Here is a 24,942-nt window from a genome sequence, read left to right on the forward strand (position 1 = left end):
ATTCCATTGCCCTCACAGATGCTTCTCATTCCACTAATTTCCTCCAGCAAATTGCTACTTACATTTTCCAGACCTTGGTAAATTGCTTGCAATTAACTTTGCAGCGTTTCATTAAACTGCTACTGTTTTGGTCTTGATACCACCATAATTGAAGAAAACCATGACTTCAGCAATCTAAGCCTCATCGTCTCATTTTATGAATGGTGGAGGATATTGTGCACCTAGAATCACATGGAGGAATTTAAACCTCCTGCACAACAGAAAACTGGGCACTTATTTCTGTGATAATAGCTATGGATATATATATATCCACAGCCTCACAACATACATTTTTATGAGTAATTGCTGGGGCGATAGGGAGTCACATTCTAATTGGCTTCCATTAGCCACTCCTCATCTTGTTTGTAATCTGCTTTGCACTGCATTCACATTAAAAAAAAATAAATGCCTTTGCCTGCTGAGATTCTATAGTGCAAATCAAGGATTAAGGTCCATTTCAACTCTGAAGTGAAATGGAAATGAGTAGCCCTCCAAATTCCAGACAAGGCCAAAAAGACTTTGAAAGGAAGTTATGCTGTAGTGGTCATAAGTCTTGCATGGAAAAGGATAAGTGGCCGGGCGCTGAAAGAGTGAAATTCCTGTATTGTGGATCACCATACAAACCTGGTATGCAGTTCCAGGTAGTCGCTGTACATCCAGCTGCAGCTCCTTGAAGACCCTGTTAGGGATCTGGAGCAGCAGCTGGATGACCTTCGGCTTATGACAGTCAGAAGATAATTGATCAGTGATACAGGGGAGTAGGCACCCTGAAGGTGCAGGAGGTGGGTAGCTGGGTGACTGTCAGGAGAAGCAATGAGACGGTGAATAAGCAGTTAGTACAGAGCACTCCTGTTGCCATTCCCCTCAATAATACTGTTTTGGATACTGTTGTGGGGGATGACCTCCAGGGACCTACAAGGACAAAAGGACCCTGATGAGTGTTATATACAGATCTCCAAACAGTAGCTGGGATGTGGACTACAGAATACAATGGGAAATAGAAAAGGCATATCAAAAAGGCAATGTTGTGATAGTCATGGGAGATTTTATCATGTAGGTAAATTGGGAAAATCAGGTTGGTAATGCATCTCAAGAGAGTGAATTTGTTGAATGCCAGTGAGATAGCTTTTTATACGAGGTTGTCATTGAGCCTACTAGGGATCAGTTATACTGGACTGGATGTTATGTAATAAACCAGAGTCAATTAGGGAACTTAAGGAAAAGGAGCTCTTAGGAGACAATGATCACAATATGATTGAGTTCAGTTTGAAATTTGATAGGGAGCAAGTAAAGTCTGATATAGCACTATTTCAGTGGAGTGAAGGAAATGACAGTGGTGTGAGAGAGGAGTTGGCCAAAGTAAATTGGAAGGAGATGCTGGCAAGGATGACAGCAGAGCAGCAATGGCTCGAGTTTCTGGAAAAAATGAGGAAGGTGCAGGATAGATGTATTACAACAACAAAGAAATATTCAAATGTCCAAAAATCCAAAAATCTGAGATGCAAAAGGACTTGGGAGTCCTTGTGCAAAACACCCTATAGGTTAACTTGCAGGTTGAGTCGGTGGTGATGAAAGCAAATGCAATGTTAGCATTCATTTCAAGAAGTGCAGAGTATAAGAGCAGGGATGTGATGCTGAGGCTCTATAAGGTACTGGAGAGGCCTCACCTTGAGTATTGCAAACAGTTTTGGGCTCCCTATCTAAGGAAAGATGTGCTGGCATTGCACAGGGGTGGTTCACAAAGATGATTCCTAGAATGAAAGGGTTTTCATATGAGGAACATTTGATGTCTCTGGGCCTGTACTCGCTGAAATTTAGGATGGGGGGGGCGGATCTCGTTGAAATCTTTTGAATGTAGAGAGGTCAAGACAGAGTAGATGTGGAAAGGATGTTTCTCATGGTGGGGCTGTCTAGGACAAGAGGGCACAGCCTCAGGATGTTGCGGGGGGGGGGGTGGTGTCCATTTAGAACAGAAATGTGGAGAAATTTCTTTAGCCAGAGGGTGGTGAACTTGTGGAATTTGTTAGCACGGGTATCTGTTGAGGCCTGGTCATTGGGTGCATTTAGGGAAGAGACTGACAGGTTCTTGATTGCCCATGGCATCAAAGGTTATGGGAAGAAGGCCAGGAAGTAGGGCTGAGGAGGGGATAAAAGGATCAGCCATGATTGAATGGTGGAGCAGACTCAATGGGCTTAAAGGCCTAATACTGCTCCTCTGTCTTACAGTCTTATGGTCTACACAGAGTTCAGCTACTGTAAAGTGAAAGAAATGCTTGGACATTTTTCAGCAGCAGATCCCTTTCACAGCACATTACATTCTCGCAATGCACACCAGCCTACAACAGGCTTCGCGATATTTTCAGACGAACCAACTCTAAGCTTCCTCTGGCATGTTTTGCCCGAGGGTGACAGTCCATAAAATTTGCAGGATTACATCATTTGATTTATGCTGCACTAAAGCTTAGCCTTGGAGCATTCCAAATTGGATGCATAATGACTACATATTTTAGAAAAGCCCTTTGCAAGGCAGAATTCATTTAACACAGTAAATCATTTTTTTCACGTTCTCATGTAGTTGAAAGGTTCAAATAAGTTTTCAAGTTCTAGGAAAATGATGCTGCAATGACTGCAGACACCAAATTACCGAATGCTACCTGTTGTGGAGAAGAGACCACAGTGCTAAAGGAAATGAGTCTCTATGTTAACAACTACATCAACATATGGCAAAAGTACAAAGTGTTTCATGAAAGCATTGTCAAATAAACAAGAAAGTATTAGGGCCAGTAGCAAAAAACTTTGTCAAAAATAAATTATTGAAGGGTGTCTTATAAGTGGAAAAAGGAAAAGAGACAGAGAGATTTGTTGAGGGAAATCCATTTGTTTGTGCCATCATAACCTGATGGTGATTGAATGAGTGACAGTCAAAATGCCAGCAGCCAGGGTTGTTGTACGGAGAGTAGAATAGGACCTGTTGCCCATGAGTGAAAATTTAGAGGCAGCAAAGTCAAGCTGAGGTAGACCAAATTTGAGCAATACTGTGGAGATAGAAGGCAGGCTGGACAATGGCATGTTTGTAGTTTAAAGCTTATCCCTGGGTTAAAATATGAAACCAAGTTGGCATTCTGGTGCATTTTCATCCAGTTGTCAAGGCAAAGGGGAAATCTATGGCTGGAGGATTAAATTTGCAACAGAAAAGGAAGAGAATGGCTTCGATCCTCCGGATATTTAGTCGGACAAAATTTCTGCTCATCCAGTGCTGCATGCTAGGCCAATAGAATGACAAGTTAGAACTAGATGAAAGACCTAAAGAGACGGAGATGGAGAAGTTGGATGCCTTCAGCATGCACTTGGATACTTTAACTGAAGTTGTTGAGAATTAGGAGGAGACAGAGCTTAGGCCATTTGAAGCATTAGAGGTAGAAATGAGGGCACAAGAAATCATTGCAGATGTTCCTCCAGCTGTGACTAGATAGGTAACATGGTATGTATCCAGCTGTTTAACAGAGGAGAAGAAGTCCCATCAGCCACTTCATCCGTGAGTCATGAAAGAGGTGGAGGGACTGAAATGAAAGTGTGGACTCCCACAAAAAGTTTTCTACAGCGTAAATCAAGTGTCACCAAGTCATATTCTCTGTTCATGTCATTTACTATGGAAGTGGATTCTTTTTTTTTCAAATCAAACAAGTGCCAATTTAGCCAATTAATCTGTACGAATCCTTTAAGTCTATGGTAGATGTCATATTTTACAACTTCATTAAAACATACTGCCTGCACCAACTGATCCGTTAAGCTCCAGGAATAAATATGATAATTCCAGGAATTCCTCGACACGTTGTTTTTGGGATCGACCTAGTTCACTAGCCTTAGCAATTAAGACACCAAGTAAATGAGTCAAATTCAAAAGTTTGCATTTGCAGGCCTAGCTATGAAGAGGCAATGGCTTTGAAATGAATACACATATGGGTGAAATGGTGGCAGACCTGAAAACAGGATATCTTTTTAATCTGATGAGTAATGGCTCAATTTCTCCTTCTAATGATCCTACATAATTTACCCAAGACATTATTAACATTTATTCAATATTGACTAACTTTAATAAGCCATTTGTAAACACTGCAGTTGGAAGTAGCATCCTTTCAGGCTGTATCTATTTTCCATAGAGTTAGATTGTTTAATGATAAACCAACAGAAGGTCCAGTAGCCCTTCAATTGCTGCACTATATGGAAGTAACCGGCAAACTCCAAAGAAAATATTTCAGAATATTGGAAACACCTAATCGCTTAGATATTTTATGCAGTTATGAATTAGAAAAAAAAAAGAGTCCAGGTTTGATATTTTGTCTGGGCCCAGCTAGCAGGTCTCAGCCAATGTCGTGCCAAATCGAATTCAAGACCCCTGGAGCCAGTGGATGAACATTTGCTCGGGTTCAAGTCCTGATCACAACCTGGAAGTGCCTGTTGCAGGTATGTGCGTGCATGCCTGTGGCTCTAAGGTGACAAAGAATTCAGGTATGGATACTTCTTGCCTTACATTGTCAATACATACACAGTTGATTAACGGCCGGATAGGCAAAGTACCAGAGTGGCAGTCGTGCAGCTAATTGAGCTGCCACCTCACAGTCCCGGTGATGTGGATTCAATCCCATCCTCTTGTGCTATCTGAATGGACTTTGCACATTGCTCTTGTGACTTCAAGGGTGGCACGGTAGTGGAGTGGTTAAGGCAATTGCTTTATAGTGCCAGCGATTTCTGATCAGGGTTCGATTCCTGCCATGACTATAAGGAGTTTGTACATTCTCCTCCTGACCAGATGTGTTTCTTCTGTGTACTCTGATTTCCACCCACATTCCAAAGTTGTGCAGTTACAGCTAGAAAGTTGTGGGCAAGCTACGTGGGTACTCGAAGCATGGCAACATTTGCAGGCTGCCCGCGGTACAATTTTTGCTGATTTGATTTGATGCAAATGACGCACTTCACTGTATGTTTCAATGTACGTGTGACAAATAAAGCTAATCCCTTTATCTGGAACAGTGTGAATTTCCTCCAGGTTCCATCCACATCTCTCCAGTGAACTGTGGGTGGTGGTACTGATGAGAATATGGAGAGAATAAGCATAGGGAAAACTGGCAGAGAATGAGCATAGACCTAATGGGCCAAATAGGATACGAGTTCATAGATGACCTTGTGTTTCCATACAGAAACATTGCATGTATGGAAATATAAACTCAGCTATGGAGTTGTATCTAAACAAGGAGTCAGTGAGTCCAGGAGAGGAAGGAAGGGAAAAATATTAATCTAAAATTTGCAGGCTGGTTGGAAAATGCAGTCTGTTAGCCCATTCTTGTCCCCATGTGTTTCCCTCCATGTAAAACCTAGTGTGGATAATTATAACCAGAGGAAAAAGTGGATCAGATGTCCTTTATGTCAACAGAATTGTAACATATCAGGAGGGATGTATGGCAAGGAGCAGATGTGCTATCTGCAATGTAGCATCAATAAACCAACAAAAGAAATCTTTACACAAAAGTTACTTTTTTCAGGTCTTCTACCTTTTTCCCCGAAGGTAGAAATGTTAAGTGTTGGAGGACATTTGCTTAAGGTGAGTGGGGGAAGTCTTTTAGAGATTAATGGGATTTTTTTACACAAAGGGCCTGAATTAGGCTAACAGGGTGGACGCAGCTATATTGTGGCTTTTAGGATGCAGTAAGAATGCGACATATTATGTAGAGGTGGAGGGATATGGATCAGGTGTTAGCAGAAGTGATTTTGTTTACTTCGGCAATGTGTTCAGCACAGACAAGATCAGCCGAAGGGCCTGTCCTCTGCTGTATTCTTTTCAGTCTATGATTGTTGTTTTCCTCAATTAATAGTTCAAGTTCAGAGGCTTGCTCCATTTAATGTGTACATGTGGAGGAAGTTCAAGGTGACTGGGCTCCTAATTTCTCACAACACCAGAAGAGGCTATTCAGCTCATGGAGTCTATACCAACCTTCAGAGTAATCCCGTCAATCCCATTCCCCTACCTGCTTCCCCGTAACCCCTCTCACATGTCCACTTTTCCTGTCCACACCCTAGCAATTTTTGTCTCTCTCAGATTTTAAAGTTGACTTACAAAAGGTAAGCAATCTGAGAACACGCTGAGGAGATGCAGGAGGAAAGCAGAGCACCCTGGGGAAACACACACCTTCAGAGAAAGGACCTGCAGACTTCGCACAGGCAGCAGTGGATGTCAGGACTGAACGTGGGATCCCCAGAGCTGTGAGCAGGCAGTGCTGGTTACTGTGCTGTCATTCCACCCACATATTGATGTTGCACAAATTAAAAACCTGATACAAACAAGCTCTGTCTCTCCCAAATAAATACATAGCAAATATGTGGTTTAGCGAAGAAAGACAAAAAAACTGCTGATGATGGAAATCTGAAACAAAAACTGAAAACGCTCAAAATACTCAGCAGGTCCGGACACATGCATAGGGAGAGAAATGGAGTCAATATTCTAGGTTGGAGACCTTTTGTCAAAAGTGAAAGTGAGACAAAACGAGCCTACAAAGCTGAAGAGGTGGTATATCTGAAAGAGTAAAACTAAGTGGATAAGCTAAAATAAGGTTGCCCAGTCAATGAGTTGAATGAAATGTCCGGCATTCCCAGATAAGTAAGGAAAGAAAAACAATCTGAGCCATCATTCGTTCGTTAGGTGTTGTGTTGTATGATATGGGCATAGACAGTCGTCTTTCTATAACCATGGATGTTCTTGGCAAATTTTTCTACAGAAGTGGTTTGCCATTGCCTTCTTCTGGGCAGTGTCTTACAAGACGGGTGACCCCAGCCATTATCAATACTCTTCAGAGTTTGCCTGCCTGGCGTCAGTGGTTGCATAGCCAGGACTTGTGATCTGCACCGGCTGCTCGTACGACCATCCAGCACCTGCTCCCATGGTTTCACGTGACCCTGATCAGGAGACTAAGCAGGTGCTACAACTTGCCCAACGGTGATCTTCAGGCTAGTGGAAGGAAGGAGCTTACACCTACTTTGGTAGAAACACCCACACAGACTGAGAAATCAAGATTCTTGAAGTTGTATTCAGTCTTGAGTACAGAAAACTGCAGCATGCCGAGTCAAATTCTACAACTTCATAGAGCTTGATTTCTGCACTGAGATAGTCATCCATCTGTAATATTAGTTCGGCTTGCTTTTATTTTCCTTTTTAACCTTTCTCTCAAAGCAAACAAATTATATACTTCAGTTCATTCTCAGTCTTTTGAAGAAATTAATTGAACAACTCTGATAGACAGCAGAATAACACAATTCAAAGAATAGCACTGCCACAAGGTGCAGCCTTTTTAATCGGAACAAACTTTGTTCTGTTACAGAGAACAATATCTTGCAATTTATTCTAGAAGTATATAATTGTTAGCCCATAAAATAGTAAAATTTTATGCGTGAATCAGTACTTGGAGCTATGATATGGTGACCATTACAGAGACTTGGATGGCTCAGGGACAGGAATGGTTACTTCAAATGCCAGGTTTTAGATGTTTCAGAAAGGACAGGGAGGGAGGCAAAAGAGGTGGGGGCATCGCACTGTTGATCAGAGATAGTGTCACGGCTGCAGAAAAGGTGGACGTCATGGAGGGATTGTCTACGGAGTCTCTGTGGGTGGAGGTTAGGATCAGGAAGGGGTCAATAACTCTACTGGGTGTTTTTTATAGGCCGCCCAATAGTAACAGGGATATCGAGGAGCAGATAGGTAGACAGATTCTGGAAAGGTGTAATAATAACAGGGTTGTCGTGGTGGGAGATTTTAATTTCCCAAATGTCAATTGGCATCTCCCTAGAGCAAGAGGTGGAGTTTGTTAGGTGTGTTCAAGAAGTTTTCCTGAGACAATATGTAGGTAAGCCTACAAGAGGAGAGGCTGTACTTGATCTGGTATCGGGAAATGAATCTGATCAAGTGTCAGGTCTCTCAGTGGGAGAGCATTTTGGAGATAGTGATCACAATTCTCTCTCCTTTACCATAGCATTGGAGAGGGATAGGAACAGACAAGTTCAGAAAGTGTTTAATTAGAGTAAGGGGAAATATGAAGCTACCAGGCAGGAACTTGGAACCATAAATTGGGAACAGATGTTCTCAGGGAAATGTACAGCAGAAACGTACCAAATGTTCAGGGGGTATTTGCTTGGTGTTCTGCATAGGTACGTTCCAATGAGACAGTGAAAGGATGGTAGGGTACAGGAACTGTGGTGTACAAAATCTAGTTAAGAAGAAGAGCTCATGAAAGGTTCAAAAAACTAGGTAATGATAGAGATCTAGAAGATTATAAGGCTAGCAGGAAGGAGCTGAAGAATGAAATTAGGAGAGAAAGAAGGAGCCATGAGAAGGCCTTGGCGAGCAGGATTAAGGAAAACCCCCAGGCATTCTATGTTACGAGCAAGAGGATAAGACATGAGAGAAGAGAACCTATCAAGTGTAACAGTGGAAAAGTGTGTATGGAACCGGAGGAGATAGCAGAGGTACTTAATGAATACTTTGCATCAGTATTCACTATGGAAAAGGATCTTGGTGATTATGGGGATGACTTACAGCGGAATGAAAAGCTTGAGCACATAGACATTAAGAAAGAGGACGTGCTGGAGCTTTTGGAAAGCATCAAGTTGGATAAGTCACTTGTGTGATGGGGTCCTGAATTACCCCTATGAACTGTGCTATTGAAAAGGGAGAGAGAGAGGAATTTAATGCCAACATCTTGTTTTGAAAAGGGAGAGAGAAAGAGAGAGAGAGAGAGAGAAAGAGACGAAGACTAACTTTTAGATTTCTGCCGAGTTGGAGAGAGAGGGCACCGAGCAGCTCATAAGCCACTATGGTGACCGAGGCCGGTGTTATTTGATGGACAATCGATGTTATAGTTTCTCTGGAGTATGTTTATACTTTCTCCAAGGACATTTACCTGCTAGTACACTCTTACACAGACAAAGAAAGGAGGAGTTATTTGAATGAGTTGGTACTCAGTACAGTGAGATAAATAGGAGGTCAGATGATAGACCTGCAACACATGTTTCTGGACACTGAATGAGCTTTGTTGTGCCCACAGAAAAAGTGGGTTTTTGGAGGATTGATCACACAGATCAATCAGTGGCTCTTGTAGTGTGAAAAGGGAGTGACCGGTGGGGAGTTGTCCATGTGTCCACCCTTGCCTGGGTTGATGATTCCACCACAGAAAACGGTCCCCTTTGTTGAAGTCATAGTCAGTGACTTTTAAAGGATTTAGGAGGACAACAGGAAGATTGACGGCATCAGCTCATCTGAAGACACAAATCTCTCCCTCTCTCTCTCTCCATCACTATTCAACTCAATACCACGAACTGAACTGAACTTTACTCATCATCGTAAGATTGTATCTATTTACCCGTAGGCTTGAAGGAGCTTGGTTTTCATATATATTCCACACTTACTTATATATAATCATTGCTAACCTGTTTGATTTATTTGCATTTAAATTACTGTATTGCGTAGTTACTAATAAATAATATTAGTTAACAGCAATACTGGACTCCAAAGTGTTTTCCATTACTGCTGGTTCTTTAACCCGTCACTGGGTACGTGACACTGGGACCAGATGAGATATACCCCAGATTACTGTGGGAGGCGAGGGAGGAGATTGCTGAGTCTCTGGCAATGATCTTTGCATCATCAATAGAGATAGGAGAGGTTATGGAGGATTGGAGGGTTGTAGATGTTGTTCCCTTATTGAAGAAAGGGAGTAGAGATAGCCCAGGAAATTATAGACCAGTGAGTCTTACTTCAGTGGTTGGTAAGTTGATGGAAAAGATCCTGAGAGGCAGGATTTATGAACATTTGGAGAGGCATAATATGATTAGGAATAGTCAGCATGGCTTTGTCAAAAGCAGGTCATGCCTTACGAGCCTGATTGAATTTTTTGAGAATGTGACTAAACATATTGATGAAGGTAGAGCAGTAGATGTAATGTACATGGATTTCAGCAAGGCATTTGATAAGCTACCCCATGCAGGGCTTACTGAGAAAGTAAGGAGGCATGGGATCCAAGAGGACATTGCTTTGTGGGTCCAGAACTGGCTTGTCCACAGAAGGCAAAGTGTGGTTGTAGCCGGGTCATATTCTGCATGGAGGACGGTGACTAGCGCTGTGCCTCAGGGATCTGTTCTGAGACCCCTACTTTTTGTGATTTTTATTACTGAGCTGGATGAGGAAGTGGAGGGATAGGTTAGTAAATCTGCTGATGACACAAAGGTTGGGGAATAGTGTAGAAGGCTGTCAGAGGTTACAGTGGGATATCAATAGGATGCAAAACTGGGCTGAGAAGTGGCAGATGGAGTTCAACCCAGGTAAGTGTGAGGTGGTTCATTTTAGTAGGTCAAATATGATGGCAGAATATAGTATTAATGTAAGACTCTTGGCAGTGTGGAGGATCAGAGGGATCTTGGGGTCTGAGTCCTTAGGACACTCAAAGCTGCTGCGCAGGTTGACTCTGTGGTTAAGAAGGCATACGGTGCATTGGCCTTCATCAATCATAGAATTAAGTTTAAGAGCCAAGAGGTAATGTTACAGCTGTATAGGACCCTGGTCAGACCACACTTGGAGTACTATGCTCAGTTCTGGTCACCTCACTACAGGAAGGATGTGGAAACTATAGAAAGGATGCAGAGGAGATTTACAAGGATGTTGCCTGGATAGGGGAGAATACCTTATGAGAATAGGTTGAGTGAATTTGGTCTTTTTTAAATTGGAGCAAGCGGCCAAGAGTGAAGGAGTAAAGAATCTTGGAGAGAAGTGTTTTTTTTTGCTCCACTGCTCGGGGAAAAGAGGCTAGACTGCACAGGCGTGTGACGTAGAGCACCAAAGGTTTAAAAAAAAACACCATTTACAGCTGGCAGCGCTGAGAGCAGGCAGCAGAGTGAGAGGGAGCAGAGTGGGAAGGCTTTGGCTCAACAGGCTTCAGCTTAAACAGGCAGAGGCGAGGGTAGGTTCCAAATTTCAGTCCTGGGTATGACTCTATACTGCAACCAGTGATGAGGCTCTGATTGGGGACTTTCAAAGCTTTGGGGAAAGTGGAGTCATTCACCTGCAAGGGATCCTGCTCAGGATACAAGCGAAGGCCAACAGTAGATCCGGCAGGTTCAGTAACTGAACTTATGATGGAGAAGGTGGATGAGCTATGACCTCAAATGTCAATGGCTATAGTATAGGCGGATGAACATTTGGGAACAAAAATGGCGATTTCTTTAGTTCACCCAACGGTAGACAATAGCAAACCACCGTTGCAATTTTCTAAGAAAACTCACAAAATGTATCACAGAACAACAGTGTCAAGAGGATCTTCAAGACAACTCTAAAGATGTTTCACTCGGTAGGGTTGATTCTGGCCAGCAGGGGATCCCCGACCGTCATCAAACTACTGCTCATAAAATTAAAGTAACACAAAAGAAAATTGTCACTTGGAATGTAAGAACCCTATATCAAGCAGGAAGATTGGACAATGGGATAAATTAAATGGAAAGACTAAAGATTAACATCATGGGAATTAGCGAGGTTCGTTGGATAGGTGCTGGAACCTGTCAGATTAGAAATAAAATACTAGCTTATTCTTGTGGAATATCCCATACTAATGGAGTAGGAATTCTTATGGATGAAAACATGGCAAAAAGTGTTTTAGGACATTGGGCAATATCAGAAAGAATGCTCCTTGTTAGATTCAGAGGACAACCATTTGATTTAGCAATTATACAGCTTTATGCACCAACAACAGATGGAAAAAATGAAGATATAGATAAATTCTCTGAAGAGCTTGAACAAGTAAAGAATGGATGCAAATCTCAAGATACTGTTATTGTCATGGGAGATCTAAATGCTAAAGTAGGTAAGGTGCTGATGGAAATACCATAGGAAAATTTGGACTAGGGGATAGAAATGAAAGAGGTGAGAAATGGGTAGAATGGTGCAAAATAATTAATCAGGTCATTATGAATACCTACTTTAAAAACCATTCAAGATGCTTGTGGACCTGGAAAAGTCCAGGTGATAACACTCGAAATCAAATTAATTTTATTACTATAAACCAAAGATTTAGAAACTCAGTGACTCAATGCAAAACATATCCAGGTGCAGACTGTAATAGTGACAATAACCCAGTAGTATGTCATATAAAAGTAAAACTTTAAAAAACTAAAGAAACAAATACCTGAACAATCCTTTGACTAACTTGCAATTAATTAAAGAAGAAAACGTAAGACAAAAATGTACAATTGAAGTAAGGAATGGATTTCAAAGTCTACAAATAGAATCTATTGAAGATGATAGCAATCATGTAGAAATGAAATTTAACTCTCTAAAGGATGCCTTGGTAGAATCAGCAAAGTCAGTGATTCCTAAAAAAGAAAAAAAGCACAAAGAATAAATGGATGACAGATGAAATCAAAAATCTAATAGAAGAAAGGACACTGAAGAAAGCAATTCCAATAGAATATAAGTCCTTAGATAAAAAAGTTAAAAGCTTATGTCAAAAAGCCAAAGAAGAATGGTTAAACCAGGAATGTGAGCAAATGGAAAGAATCCCTATTATGGATCCAAGAAAGTTCCATCAACAAATCAAGAATATCACTGGTGAAAAGCTCCTCTGTTCTTCAGGTGGATATTTGAAAGCAAGGACAGTACCATTGTTATGAAAAAAGATGAGGTTATGAACAGGTGGACTGAGTTATTCAGGAATTGTTTGAAGAGGATCGAGGCGAAAAACCAGAAATTAAGAAAAACATTGAAGATCCAAGTATTTTAAAATCTGAAGTTCGTAATGCAATAAATAAGATGAAGAAAGGAAAGGTAGCAGGTCCTGATGAATTAGTAATAGAACAAATTATTGCCCTTGAAGATTATGGAATTGAAAAACTTACTGATTTAATCAATGACACTTATGACACTGGAATAATAGCAGAAGAGATGAAAAAAATCAGTATTTGTCACTCTTCCTAAGAACTCTGGAGCAATGGAATGTGAATTACATAGGACCATAAGTTTAATGAGCCATATCACCAAGATACTTCCAAGAATTTTGATGACAAGAGCTAAAAGTAAGATACAAGCTGAAATAGGCAAAGAACAATGTGATTTTGTGAAAGACAAAGGTACAAGAAATGCAATATTGATGTTAAGGATACTATCAGAACAAGCTATTCAAGTGCAAAAAGATTTGTTTGTTTGCTTTATTGATTACACAAAGGCATTTGATAAAGTGAAGCACAGTGAGTTATTTGAAATATTACAGAAAACTCTAGATCTAGATCGAAAGATCTCCACCTAATCAGAAATCTGTACTGGGAATAAACTGCCGCTGTAAGAATAGATGGAGAAGTGAGTCAGTTTACGAAAATCAAGAGAGGCATTAGACAAGTGTGTGTTTTCTCCCCTGATTTATTTAATGTGTACAGTGAAACAATATTACAAAACATAAGAGACATCTTGGGAATCAAAGTTGGCAGTGAAAACATCAATAATTTCAGATATGCAGATGACACTGTGTTAATTGCAAGTACGGAGGAAGAACTACAAAACTTAATTGATATAATTGTTGAAGAAAGTGCAAAAATGGGTCTATCTATCAATTGCAAAAAGGCAGAATGTATGGTGATATCCATAAAGAAGGAGAAGCCTATCTGCAGGCTGAGAACAAATGGGGAAGACATAAAACAAGTACAGAACTTTTGCTACTTAGGAAGCTGGGTGACATCAGATGGCAGGTGCAACTTGGACATCAGAAGACGAATAGGGATGGCAAAAGACAACTTTATGAGAATGAAGAGCATACTGACTAATACTAAGCTAGGCATGACAACCCGCCTCAGAGTACTGAAATGTTATGTTTATCCAGTTATGTTATATGGCTCAGAATGTTGGACAATATCTAGTAACATGAGGAAATGAATCGTAGCAGCAGAAATGTGGTTTTTGAGGAGGATGCAGAGAATATCATGGACGAAACGAGTATCTAATGAGGATGTCATGAACAGAGCAAACACAAAAAGAGAAATAATGTATGAAATCATGAAAAGGCAACGTAACTTCATTGGACATGTGATTAGGAAAGAGGAGTTAGAATGCACTGTAATTATGGGAAAGATTGAAGGGAAGAAAGCAAGAGGAAGACAAAGACAAATGATGATGGAGACAGCAGCCAGAGAACTGGAAAGGAATACCAATGAATTGATCCACTTGACCCGAAACAGGAGTGTGTGGGCCACGGCAGTCACAGCTCAAACTGGGCATGGCACTTGATGAGGATGATGATAATGATGGAAGTAGGTACAGAGGAGATGTCAGGGTTAAGTTTTTTCACACAGATAGTTATGTGTGTGTGGAATGGGCTGCCGGCGACGGTAGTGGAGGCAGATACAATAGGATATGTTAAGAGACTCCTAGATAGGTACGTGCAGCTTAGAAAAATAGAGGGCTCTGTGTAACCCTGGGTAATTTCTAAAGGGAGGACATTTCAGTACAGCATTGTGGGCCAAAGGGCCTGTATTGTGCTGTAGATTTTTTATGTTTTCTATGTAAAAATCTTCAACTGAGATCTGCTTTTAATTTGAATGAGACACTAAACATCATAGCTACAAGAACCAGTGCATCATTTTGGGATTTTTAAAGAAACACTATCGTCATGGAAACCTCCTCCTATTGTTTCTGCTCATGCTCTACTGACATAAATCACATAGAAACATATCACTATGTAATTTGTGTGTGATGTCATAATCTCATGAGTCTACCACCAGTATCCCCTTACTCTCCTGGTGAGAGCATATTCGGCAGCCAGGTTTTTCACTGACCATGCTTGTTACTAAGGTATATAATCTGGCGGAAAGTAAAGGAACAATGGCACAAATTTCAAACACATCCCTACCAAATTACTGATAATTAATTTCGATAGCTGAAAACATTTGAACAAGTAATGAGATGAAACATTTTTCTGTGTAGAAATCAAAGACTCAAAATGTAGCATTTTTTCAGTGTAACAGATCCACTGAAGTACATAAAATACACCTCTAATTCTGTTTAAGAGTGCTGGCCAGCTCAGGCTGTGCAGAAATTTGTGTAATTGGGAGGTAGCGAGGTTAAACTTTGTGACACACCAGAACTGTTAAATTTAGTTGATGGAGGTCAGTTGTTGGTGGGAGGCTAACTCTGCCCCATCCCAACTCCTGCGCTCAGAGTGATCTTCACTGGCCAGATGTCTGCTTGGCAAAATTCATCGTGAAGTGAATTGGCTGGGCTGATTAGGTGCCCGTTTCATTGCTCAGAAACCACTAGAATTTCAGGACTCCAGGTTTTAGATGTGGCTTAAGATCTAAATGAACACACAACAGTTTCATCCAGATGTGGAGCAGCTCCACAACTAGTGGGGGAGAAAGACGAAAGTATTCCGAGAGCAGTCAAGGGAGGAGGAAAGGTAAACAGGATCTAATCAAAATTTCCCAGGAGAGCGTTCTGTATATTAGCTTGGTAGGTAGAACAATGCTCTACTTCTCCTTGAGAAGATCAATCTAAACCTGTAGCTGCTCAGAAGGGTCAGAACCATCTTGCCAGTAACACTGCAGTCACAACTTTGTGGAGTCTCAATTCCTCTAGCTCTTTCCTAACTGATGCAGTGGAAATAAAATCAGTTCTAGCTACTTGCACTGAATGAGCAAGGTCACAGCTCCCCATTCATGTTAAGGAGGTTTGACTCCTTGTACTAACCTGAATGGTGACTTCCTCATGCCACCTCTTTGCAACAGGCCTGATTGTTTCCAGGAAGAGAACGCCACTCAACTTTAATCCATGGGGCGTTTACAAAACAGAGTGTGAAAATAGTGAAAATAGCCACTCTTTTCAATGCTCTCTTCTGGGGAGGTCATAACGTTCCCACTCTTCACTTTCACTGCCAAGATTTCCAAATAGAAGTTAAAAAAAACAAGGCCTGTGTGGTCTTAAGGAATGCAAATCTTCATGTTCTTTCAACACAGTTTTGTCGTGGCACTCCTCCCCAGATGTTTACTTCAGGGGGCATAAGAAGCCTGTAAGCATTGCAGATCAGCGTTCAGCAGTGCAGGATAAAACTGTGCAGCTCTAACTACTCATGAGTTTGGCTGTCCAATAATGCCTGCAGCCAGTGTTTCTCCCATAGCTCCAAGCTAGCTTGCAAGACATGATTTCCATGATACACTGGAAGCTGGAAGCACTATCCTCTTGGTGCAGTGGGTATAAATTCTACCAGCACTGAGTTCATCTAGAGATAACCATTCACAAACCAGGACCTTTGAATCAACCAGGGCAGTTAAGAACTAATATGAAAGTTGATTACTGATGTCATTTTATTATAGTTGCATTTGCACAGGGTTCACTAATTACTATCTACTAGAGACTTTCCTTGTTGTTCCTTTAATTCTTCCCTAATTCCTCCAAAGGTTGTTTTGAAAGGAGTTATTTATGCATCCAAGAAACAGAGTTTAACAACTCAATCAAAAGATGAATTTTATGTCAGGGCAGTTAAGAACTACATATGAAAATATGTGAAAGAGATATCTGCACCCCCCCCCCCCCCACCATCCCCACTTCGAAAATGGAGATTCCTTAGCTTAGTTGCAAGAGCCATGATGAACCCTTTGGCCAGATCGTGCATGCAGCCAGTACTAACTACTGGCTGCATTCACCAATGGGGAGCCAGTACCGTGAGTGGCCAGCCCTGAAGAAAAGCAGGATGTAATAAAGATTGCTTTGCGCCCTTGAAGGAGAGCAGCAGGAATTAACTCTAAAAAAAAGCTGAGCTGAAGAATATAAAGAACTGCACGACATAAGACAGTGTGGGCTCTGTGGCTTATGTGCAGCCCAGGACCCCAAGTTGCTGGAAGCGAATAGCAGGAAAGTTGCAATCTATCAAGTAGAGGCCAGCAATTATGACTACTTCACAGATTGGGCATGCAGCACCAGTGAACTGCACCCATTTAGTCACTGACACCCTTCATCTTGGAAATGTTAATAATCCTTACAAAGCTGCAAGCACACTCAGCTCATTTTCTCTGTCAAGGAAGAGTTACACCTAGAGTGCTCTTTTTGAATGAAACGCTGTAGTTTGTGGGGAAAAGGGCAGAAAATTCAGAGATTTTCCAAAAATCTTCAGAAACAGTGATCAAGCAGATGACAGACATCAATGCCAGCATTCCTACTGAAATTTCAACGTCTCATTCATTGTCCTCTACTGAAATTCAGGTCAGAATTGGTGAGGTCAGAACTCACTTGACTGTCAGCAGAGAGACCTCTCCCATCAGGAGTCTTATGTATAGTCAGAACCACAGTCCCACCACACTCTGTCCTCGAGATCCAATTATCCACCTCCACTTCCTATACATTTCTAAACAAGGCTTGATGCAGACTGCAGTGGTCCTTGTTGAGGTGTGCCTCAAGCAGAAGATTCGCTGACCTAAGGGCTGTTCCCTGAGACATCTACTGAGACAAACATCAGAATGTCATCAGCTTGGTGGAAGACCCACTTCAGTCTGCCTACAGCCTTTTGCTCTTCCATTTAAAGGAGTTGTCTGGTATATTCTAGGCTGCAGGAATATGTGCTGAGGGATGCAATGAAACTCAGAACAGCCACTGGAATCACTTTGTTGGGGAGGGCCTCACACTCGGGTGCTTGGTCCTTAGTAACAGTATCTCAAATGCTTCCTGGTCAGAAACATAGTGGTGTTGACGCATTGTAAGTCAACATATTGAATTGAGGGTATGACAAATATAGAGAAAGATGTGACCCAATTGTATACACAATATATATTATGACTAAAGTGTACATTTGAAATTTTAAACATTAGATGAGACATTCCCCAAACAGACTTGGCATCCTCCTGACAACATTCTTTATTCTGCTCCTCTCTCGTTGTCATGAGCCTTGCAGGCCTGTGCTGCAAGCCACAGAGCATTGTGCTCCGAGGTTTCGAGAGCACGTATATTTGTTAATTGTTGTCTTAACTATGGTCATTAAGCCTTTGTGCTTTCTGTTAAATCTTATCAACTTTATTTTGACTAGCATAAGTTTTCTGCATGCTGTGATTATTTAAAGTGGACTCCCAATTAGTGCTTATCGCAGGGTTCTTGTTTTGAGAATGATTTGTCTCATAGTGTCGCTCAATCAAGCCACCAATTTTCTATTGGAATTCCTACGAATGAACTCTTCTTTCCATCTCTACATGGAGTCTGGTGTTACTCCTCATTGGGATTCAGTTGTTGCCAGAGCACACCATGACAGAAGGACCCACAATCAATGAACCCAAAGGAGGTTCAGTAGTGGCTTGGACATTGGTTAGCTGGAGGTGAAGATGCCTTCTATTGCAAGTTTCCCAAGTCTATATATACAGTGCTTTGAGTCTGCGTTCTGAGTTCTGTCATTCCTCCGCACCTAGATTCAGTCATTGGCAGCACACACAGTGATATTTGTAGATAGCTGCTTTCTCTCTGTTCCCAAGGCTCATTCTCGCAGAAGTGTGCACTCCAGGGAGAATGACTACTAATTCATTCATAGCTGTGTGACAGTCCTGAGATTAAAACAAGTTCCTGTCGCTGAAACTAACACCTGTTGCATGACTCAGTGCAGGCTTTCAGAACTCTTTGTTCCAAAAAATACCAAACACCTCCACATTTAAAGCAGTGACCAGTAGAAATTAATCAGCAGCTGTTCTGCTTGCAGCTAATGAGCCATTTACTTCCCAAAAAAGGACACCAAATGGAATCTGATGAACCAACTATAAACGCCAGACAAAATTTTCACAGAATGTTACACACGCTAAATGCTAGTTTTGTATAAATGCATATAAGTTTCATGTCACATATACTTGTTGGACACCATATAGCTTTTAACAATAGCAATAAATTGCAACTGTGTTAGCTGAGTTTCACAAAATATTCCTGAGCAAGTAAAGGAATATGAAAGAACAAACATAAATTTACCTAGATTTACATTCTCCCAAGCAGTATGGAAATGCAAAATTAATTTCTGTTCATTTCTTTTCATTTGTCTTTTTGCCTTTCTAATTATTCTAACTTAATTGTGATAGGACCCATTGCATTATCTCTCTGTTGTGTCATTAAGAATTCTCATACTTCCCAAGAATCAGCCTACATAATCCACCAATGCAGTTCACCCAATATACTTAAATTCACTTTAACTTTCTTCCCCAATAGTCTTATTCTCCAAGTACTAGTTCAATAAAATCTACTTTGCGGTTTCACATAGAAATAGACATTAAGGAAATTGAGCAGTAATATCAGTAAAGCTAAGGAGTGAAACAGAACATAAACAAAAACAGAAAAGGAAGAATAATTAAAAGTTATTGAGGATTTCTTCTATGAAAGAACATCAATTCCTGAATACAAGATAAATTGTGCAGTTGCTTACTTATCTGTTTTAATATATAACTAAATTCTTACACAATTCTACATTACAAACAGCAGTTGGTGATAAAATTCTGCATCACCCACAGCTGACTGTCATATTTACACGGAAGATATATGAAAATGGATTTTCATGATTATCATATGAAGATGTTGTTAAGCATATAGAAGGCATACCTCATATTCATCCTGAATCCAGCTCACTAAAGTTATACAGTCAAATAATATTTTCCATTTTTCAAGTTAAGAATATCCCAGATTCTATTTCCAAAAGTAGTTGGAAATGGGGCAAGTTCGAATATATTCCATTTTTGGTCAGCTATCCTGAGTCCAAAGTTCTTCATATATATACTGAAAGATAAAGTAAACCAAATGATATGTTTTGGAAATTCTTCCACCATCTTCCAAGTGTACAACAGCAAACATTTAAATCCATTTGTCATTAGGCTCTCGGGATTTGTAAAAATCCATTCTATTCATCCAAATTATCTTCGGGGACTGAGTAAGAAACCTCCTATGATATCTCCCTAGCAGAAGAAAAATATTTGTTAGCTTCTTAAATAATTTGAATGCATTTTAAGTTATCTAAAGGTAAAACTTATTTTACTAATGTTTTCTTTCCGATGAAAGATCATTGACTTGAAATGTAAACACTGCTGAGCTCCTCCAGCATTTTGTGTGTGTTTCTTTAACCAAACCTGCTACTTGTTTTGTTGACTATTTCCAACCTTTTCCTTTTTATTTCAGATTTTGGAACATCTGCAGTATTTATTTAACTTGTATATGGCCTAAAGTTCAACAACATCAATAAATCAACGATCCAAAGCATCCTGTGAAATGATTAATAAATAATGTTTTTAAATATGTTGATCCAGCATTACAAAAACTTGTAAATATACATAATACATTCAGGGAGAAGCAGCAAAATCTCAAACAAGCATTAGAAGCTATAGAATTTATTGCTTTTAGTGAGGATATTTTTTACAAGGACTTCCAGAGGATAAAGAATTTGCTACACTTAGTTACAGAAATTCAAGGTAAAGTTTGGAAGCAGGTAAGAAACAGATGATGTGACTGATTTTGATTAGTGGATGAAATAAGACAGGTCAAAGAATATTGTATATGCATGCATACCGACATAATATGGAGAACAATATCCCAGATTTATTTACTGCCCAGTAAGTAATACTTGAATGATATCTAGTTATAATGCATTGCAGTAACATTTCCTCCAAGAAATTTGGATACCATTATCAAGGCTATCCAATCTTTCAAAAGTGTTTTCTTAAGCAAGAAACTATCCAGATTTTTTAACTAACTGATGACTTTTACTTAGTCAGGCTGATGATCCTCTTCAGAAATACACCTATCATTCTCAGTTCTGTAATATATAACTAGAGTTGGTGAATGATTTACATATTTAAAATAGACTGTCATAAACATTAGCGTTAGATTTTGACTGCATCACACGGAAGTGCAAAGAAACCCCCCCCCCCCCCAAGCCCCCAATGTCCAATGAAACAACAAATGAATCCTTCTGCTTGTTAAGGGTTAGGTCCTACATCCACCTGACCTGATTCCCTGTAGCCTTAACTTCTCCAAGATATTCATATTATTTGCATTCCCAACCTCTGGGAGCATTCATATTCTACTATTTTCATTAACGTTTCAAATTAAGATTCCCTAGGCAGAGTAAACGGTTGTATTGAATTACAATTGAAAGCAAAGAAAAGTGAGAAAGGAAGAGAATCGGAACACTGTAGAACAAAGAGAGAAGAGGGGAAAAAAACCAGAGGAATAGAAGACTTGGATAATCTCCGTTTTGTCTTTACTGTACCAAAATGGATGAAGATAAATATAACTTTTGCTTTTGTGACTATAAGTACGCCTAAACAAAGACCATTGTTGTAACTTGAATACCCTTTACTTCAAAGTTATCAAACAATTTGCCTCCACTCAACAGGTAGAAGGCGAATTCAAACCAAATTCATTGGGCGCCGGTATAAATGGGTAGAATTTCCCATTCTGGTTGATTGTTTTATGATATTAGTGAAGTACCACGAAATCTTTAAAATTCGGTGGCAACAAAATGAACAGCACAGCAGCAAGGATATACTGTAGTCAATCTTTTCTTTAGCAGATGCTAAAGAGAAATATTGCAAATGCAGTTGATTATTAGCTTGATTTCATAATGGATATCTATTTGGAACGTTTTACATAGATTCTACAAGTAAACCTCTTCAACTGAAACTTCTTTAATTATAGTCCAAAAAAACAGGTTCCCCCACCCAAAACTTTCTGTCATACAGGTATGTAGAAGATCGGAAATACAGTATGCAGTATTTGGTATATTGTAATGGGGAAAAAACACTTCCTTTGTTTAAAACTTTTTTTGTGGCGAGATTAGTTTGAAACGATAGATTTTAAATATTCTGAGGCATAAAAAGTGAAAGAGAGTAAAACAAGAAATAAACAAGTAGAAAAGGGACATTAAAGAATTAATCAAATAGACACGGTGCCACACAACTGTCCGTTATCACGAGGATTCCCTGGGTAACAAAAGAACAGGGAGTGGCTGAACTTACTTTTTAAAAAAGGCGAAACTGAAGAAGGACCAAATTTCAACAAGAAAATACATGGTAATGGATTTACCCCAAGTCCCATCAACTCGTACTAATATCAGGTTAAGTATGCGACGTATCGTAACTCCGGTCGCACAGTAAAATCTAAAGCTTGTAATTAATATAGTGACCCCATAATCTATTGTGTAACTCTGGCATTATAAACCACGCCTGAGACAATGCATACAATCATGTTTGGCTAAATTTCCCAAAGTTTCGTATAACCGGCTGAGTTTTATAATAAACCAGAAGGTTAAACATCACTGAGTGAGAATGTGGCTGCTAGAAGTTGCACTTATGCACACTATTAACTCTAATCCCACCTATTTAATAACATCACAAAGTATTTTCTTACACGAAGATTACTGGGAACGTGCTTCCAAACTTCTTGTTGAAGGTGCGACATATGTTTGGATAAGTTCAAACTACGGTTCGTTGTCTATAGAGAAAAGCCAAATATTCTTCCAGTACGAGTGCCAAAACTATTTAGGTCGCTCTTTGTCCTCAAAGAAAAGCCGCACGGGCGGACAAAGCCTATGAGGAAGCGAGTATTAGACAAAGGCTGATAGTGATACGAGTTAAAGTAGTAAGATTCGACCCACAACACCAAACAAAGAACTTTGATGTCCTGGATTGGTCCTGGACGATATTCTATCCTCAAATTGTCCAACACAGTGCTCAAACCCCACGGAAAAGAGATGCCTATAAATGTTTCTCCTGTTGCTATCTCCGCATTCATCGCTAATACGAATAACATCGAATTTGATGCATCCCAGATATTAAACCACCCCGTTATATCCCAATCTTTTGGAGTAGACAAGCTATACTTAGAAGCTGGAATGTATTGACAATCTGGAGCATTAACTATTGCTCGAAGGAACACGACCCAACTTTTGTTCAAACCATTGTAAATGGATTGTCCTCGAAAGAAACCGGAGAAATGTTAGCGTTAATTGAAGAGAGGGTGGGGAGACCGAGATAATGAGATTTTTTTTCAGTCCTTGTTAAACAGCGGCTGCTAGCTACTGTAAAGGTCCCAAATGCTCGAGAGCAAATACAGTACTTGTTTTCACAAGTTCGATCTCATAGTCAGTTTTGTTTTAAATTTCCGAGTTTTAAAATGATCCGCCTGTGCGATATTCCCCATCTGAAACAGAAGCGAAACTGTCAGGAACTCCTTCCGAAAATCCCAAATACAGGTCAGCGATAAAACCCAGACCTGAGATTTCTGCAGATATCATCTTTGTCTCACAACATCACCTCCTAAATATCAGCAGTTAATCACCTTGCAATTTGATTTAAGTGCAATTCGATGCCAGTCCGTGTTCGATGCAGACATGGTGAATGGATATTGAAGGCCGTGGCTCTTTCAGAAAAAGAATTAAGGACCTTGTTTCAGTGTGATGAACCTAGACAGAGAACAAAGACTTTCTCGGGCCTCCCGAGTACATTATCAGCAGCTACAAAGGAGGCAGCAGTTCGCATTCACTTCCTACCTGTTGCACGCCTACAGTGTAGAAATATAAAACAAAATGTCTCTGATTCCCACTTTATTTTAGCGACGTCTGGCGTAGAATCAAAACGAATCAAGAAAGAAAAGTTTATCAGGGACCGCTTAACATCACCGCCCTGGAAATAGAAAGAGAGCCATTCCTTCAACTTTCCTTCCCTGCAGCGCCTTTTCTTTTTTAATTTTTCATTTTATACCGAAAAGATGTCAAGACATTAGAAATAAAATGTCTTTAAAATGAAACTTACCCCGGGGCATAGAAACGGTTATCACCTGCAACCCCAGATCGCAACCCCTCCAGGAATGTGGGGAGTGGTGTTTGAGGGTTAATTCTCTCCGATCTCTTTCAAGCCTTTGACTAGAACAAAGGAAACTCCTCTCGCCACTGCGTAAAAGGCTTTTGTATTTAACTTTGGTGCTGACGCGCTCACGCACTCTCTCCTCTCACAGCCGTTCACGACCCAACTTCTCGCCATCCTATGGCAGTAACACTCTCATCGGGTCCCATCTCACCCCTCCCTCCCACACATAGCAGGACAACACGCATCGTTTTGGAGTAGGTTGGGTTTTTTAGCTTTGAGTGTTATTTTAGTGGGTCGTGGATTCATATATTTTAAACGAAGTTTGAAATTCTTGACAACAGTTTTCCATTGTGCTCGTTTCTGAAGTAATTATGACCGCGCCCCTGTTGGCTCTTGGACGACTTGTACCTCGCCCTGGAAAGGGGAGGGGGTGAACACTGAGAGATCACTCGGAGAGTGAACGAGGGAGTAGAGACAGCAAAGGGGGACGAAGTTCAGATCAGAAACCTGTAGGTTGGGAGGAATGATCGTGAAGATTACAGTCAGCTCTTCTGAGGAGCATGAAATAGAGGTCGATCGAAAGCAATACTGTGGCGAGGGACAACAGAGGCCATCCCGACATCACCTCATAAAAGAAAGACACGACCCGAGTTCCCGTTCAGCGCGCACCGGCACTTTAAAAACAAGGGTTCCCAAGAGGGGTATTGCCAATGTAAACTGCTGCACCACGTAGGAGAGCCTGGACCATTCACAGAAATTTCTCTGTGGACTTTCATGGGATTACGGGATTCAGCATTTGGCCAAAGACCCCAGGAAAGCAATAAACTCGGAGAGCGGCTGGAGGGATTGCCACAATGCCGAGCAATGCCTTTGTTCAATGTAATTGCACCAAGAGATAAGAACAATGACAGTTTGCTTCGGATTGATTGATCCTGCCCCACTCATTCCTTCCCAGTGCTCCGGAGAGGAAACACCGCAAATCCAATAGTTGCTGACACTCTTCCGCGACCCGCGTATTGGAAT

The 24,942-nt window shown here is 40.6% G+C and overlaps 1 long non-coding RNA gene across 2 annotated transcripts in view; it reads right to left on the reverse strand.

Moving 5' to 3' along the window:
* The window catches only part of LOC134358013 (uncharacterized), a 31,552-nt gene extending 7,563 nt beyond the window's left edge, over positions 1–23,989 (reverse strand). Inside the window, exons 1-2 of one of the 2 annotated variants that reach the window (XR_010020773.1) lie at positions 23,866–23,989; positions 19,664–19,837 (exon numbers count right to left, since the gene is read on the reverse strand). This is a non-coding gene — a long non-coding RNA (uncharacterized LOC134358013). Of the gene's footprint in view, positions 1–19,663; positions 20,014–23,865 lie in introns of both variants that reach the window. The other variant, XR_010020774.1, reaches the window with a different exon arrangement.
* Between the last annotated feature and the right edge of the window lie 953 nt (positions 23,990–24,942).

The sequence above is a fragment of the Mobula hypostoma genome, chromosome 17 (assembly GCF_963921235.1).
Source record: "Mobula hypostoma chromosome 17, sMobHyp1.1, whole genome shotgun sequence".
In the NCBI taxonomy this organism is placed as follows: Eukaryota; Metazoa; Chordata; class Chondrichthyes; order Myliobatiformes; family Myliobatidae; genus Mobula; species Mobula hypostoma.